The 3,038-nt window shown below is 50.1% G+C and overlaps 1 protein-coding gene across 1 annotated transcript in view; it reads right to left on the bottom strand.

Moving 5' to 3' along the window:
* Window positions 1–1,545, bottom strand: part of DAAM2 (dishevelled associated activator of morphogenesis 2) — a 202,585-nt gene extending 201,040 nt beyond the window's left edge. Inside the window, exon 1 of the mRNA XM_018567383.1 lies at window positions 1,358–1,545. The gene's annotated coding sequence lies outside the window, so the exon portion shown is untranslated. The remainder of the gene's footprint in view (window positions 1–1,357) is intronic.
* Between the last annotated feature and the right edge of the window lie 1,493 nt (window positions 1,546–3,038).

The raw sequence follows: 3,038 nt of genomic DNA, 5'->3' as shown, positions 1-3,038 counted from the left end.
TGTTATACTTATGTTATCATTGTTTTGTCTGATGAAGGGGACCCTGCGTGGCCCCGAGACGTAACTGATTTGAGCATACGTCAATAAAGGAGTATTGATCACAATTCTGGAGTGCCGATGACCTCTGTTTCTCTGACGCTATCTCAGCCCCCCATATTCGCTCAGCTTTGTTGCATGCGCCCCAATTGTAATGAGATGGACGCATGAGCGCAGCTAGCCATTGCCACACGCTTGTAGACATCTTGGCTCTGTATAGCCGGGGAGCTACAAGCCCAAGCATATCCATGCTGGGATTTGTGGTTCTCTCTCTCGATCTCTCTTTGGCACTCATGTGATTATCTCATGACAAGTGCCATGGTCTCATCACTCAGTCCTGCAGGTGACAACCAATGATGGACAATGAGACAGGACACTGAGGGGTACCAGTGTTCAGAACAGGTAACAAAGTATCCTTTCCCGCGATTCCTAGAGTTCCAAATACAACATGACCAGCGTAACGTTATAAACACCAGACTCTCTATAAACACAGCTACTTCATCCGCCTGCTGACTTTAACAGGCGCTGTTGCAACACATTACATCCCAGATCACGTCAGCGGTCGATACACACGGTCGTCTTATTTTGGATGATCCACCTTGCACACCTAACGGCATGGCGGTACTTCTTAGTGATGCCCATGCCATGGACAGCTTATAAGCATGAGCCTCCATGTCTCCACGTATATGTCAGCTCGGGTACCGATAACGATGTTTGCTGCGTCCTTCGTACACAGGGCCCGCTGCGGAAAGCTTTTTAGCGTGCCAGCAATATAGGGTTGATGTACTTACGTTATCACTGTCCTCCCTGATGAAGGGGACCCTGCGTGGCCCCGAAACGTAACTAAATTAAGCATACATCAATAAAGGAGTATTGATCACAATTCTGGAGTGCCGGTGACCTTTGTTTCTCTGACGCTATCTCAGCCCCCCCATATTCACTCAGCTTTGTAGCATGCGCCCCAATTTGAATGAGACGGACGCATGAGCGCAGCTAGCCGTCGTCACATACTTGTAGTCATCCTGGCTCCGTATAGTATAGTATAACTACAAGCCCGAGCACACCCATGCTGGGATTTGTGGTTCTTGATGGTAGCATGCGACTGACGCTTGCGTCGACGTCACGCCCAACGCCGGGTGGATTGACGTCATGCTGCAGCTAAAGGGTTAACGCGGACTGACTGGACGCAGCCATCTAGCCTGCGTTTTCTGAAGCGGCAGCGGTCGGGTCTACGCTGTTTGCGCAGCTGTTGTCAGGGAATGCAGCAAGGAGGCAGAGAAGGAGGAAAGAGCGAAGACAAGGGCATTCAGCGGTGCCTTACCAGTGGTGCAGGGTGTGCGGTGCGGTCTCAGGCTCCCAGTGCCCCCATTATATCTCAGGCTGGAGCGGAGTGTTGCTGAGGCTGGTGGCAGACACACACAGCGGCGGAGTACAGGGTGTGTGTGTGTCTTTCTGCTCTGAACACATCAGGAACTGCTTGCCATTCCAGAGCTCAGAGAGGAGGCTGGACTCTCTCTCCTGCTACTGTGCTGCACAGCCTTAAAGGCACAGGGGGGAAAAAAATGACAGTCGAACGTTCACTTTGTTTTTTCGCACTTAAAGGGAACAACGTATTTTTATCTCCCGGCGTAGGAAAAGGTGAATGGGCAAAATAACAGGGGGACATTAGCGTTAGGGGTGTTACAGGTTCACTTTAAGAGTTAATACTGCATTCTAGGCAGATAGGAAGGACACAAATGAAAGCAGCTCTGCAATCATGAATACATCATTCAATGACCAGCGCTATGTGCGCGTTGTGGTGCAGTTCATTGTCAGCGCAGCGTACAGTAGAGCCCTGGGCACTGCAACGCGCCATAGCGCATATACTGCACGTTGTTAAAAAGGTCCATGAAGGGTTGTTCATCCGTTGTGGTGCGTTGGCAGCTCACTCATAAAGGACCGCCTTGATGCACGCCATAAAATAATAACATAATGTGCGGGAATTAGCGCACGGCAACAGATTGCTTTAGGCAACATCCGCACTTGTGGTGCACATGAGCGTGCATTTTTTTTTTGCGTTTTCCAGTGGCGCCATCCGCAGTCATTTCAGCACCGAACGCAAGGGGTTTTCCAGTAAGGAGTGCGGCGGGACACCATTTGGATTTGTTCATTAGTCTGCCATGTTTGGGTTGCCGATAACAAGTCACTGCAAGCGCGTCACACGTTTTTTCACCGTGTTGAGTGAACGCGCACCAATGTGCACACTTTGGCGCGCATCCTCACACACAGTAAGTGTGAATGGGCTCTACACAGGGCCATCCCTATCTTATTCGTAGCCTGAGGTGGCCCAGAGAAGGGGGGAGCCATTTCTGGAGGTGTCATCCGGCCGGGAGATGGGCCATGCTGCCCCCTCTATGAGATGCTACCGCTTTGTACAGCCGTTGTCAGAGTGTGAGAGGAAGAAGCAGCTCATGGAGGCAATCAGGTCATGTGCCAACAAAAACATAATGATAGGAGGAGAGAGCAGAGTGACAAGATGAGCTCATCAGTGCAGGGTCCTCCTAACTCTCTTCTCTTGCATTGTTACATAACTGTACTGTCTCCCTTTATATGTAAAGCGCTGAGCAAACTGTTGGTGCTCTATAAATCCTGTATAATAATATTATAATAATAATCACTGTGCTGCTTCTCCTTTTACTGTCCAATCACAGGTTGGGGACGGGTCCATGATGACCTGAGCTCAGAGAAAGTGGGTTGAATGATATTGGCCATCAGACTGGGGACATCTAGTGGTAGAAACAAAGTACTGCGGGTGAAATCTCTGGATTGAAGGTGCATATTGCAGCACAAACTGGTTTAGAGGAGAACTATGAGGTGAGTGCTTTTCACTCACCTCATAGTTCTAGCCGACCTGTGACAATGAGACTGTCACAGGTCGGCTCAGTAGATCGGGAGGTGAGCGAACACATACCGGCTTTCGTTCACTTCTCGATCCTGTCACGGCTCTCTGCCGCGGCGGGAGG

Source organism: Nanorana parkeri, unplaced genomic scaffold (genome assembly GCF_000935625.1).
Source record: "Nanorana parkeri isolate BGI_ZX_2015 unplaced genomic scaffold, ASM93562v1 scaffold1040, whole genome shotgun sequence".
Taxonomy (NCBI): Eukaryota; Metazoa; Chordata; class Amphibia; order Anura; family Dicroglossidae; genus Nanorana; species Nanorana parkeri.
The sequence above is the reverse complement of the archived record's forward strand: the minus strand, read 5'-3'. Positions and strand labels throughout refer to the sequence as shown.